We start from the raw sequence: 223 nt of genomic DNA, 5'->3' as shown, positions 1-223 counted from the left end.
CTGATCCAGGGCCGTGGAGTCTGGAGTCCCCCCCCGTCCACTCCACCCCCACAACTACACCATGTTCTTCTGGCTGCTCCCTCCAGGTGGCGCCACAGCAGACCATGTGCCTCTGTCTTATTCTCCCGTTCCTCCTAACCCTCATCACCCATCACTCGTTTCCAATATTCCATTTTCCAGAACTTTTTGAAATGAAAGCCCTGTGTGTGTGGACCACCCCCCC

This window comes from Cynoglossus semilaevis, chromosome 3 (genome assembly GCF_000523025.1).
Source record: "Cynoglossus semilaevis isolate Cse_v1.0 chromosome 3, Cse_v1.0, whole genome shotgun sequence".
Classification (NCBI taxonomy): domain Eukaryota; kingdom Metazoa; phylum Chordata; class Actinopteri; order Pleuronectiformes; family Cynoglossidae; genus Cynoglossus; species Cynoglossus semilaevis.
Note: the sequence above shows the minus strand (reverse complement) of the source record.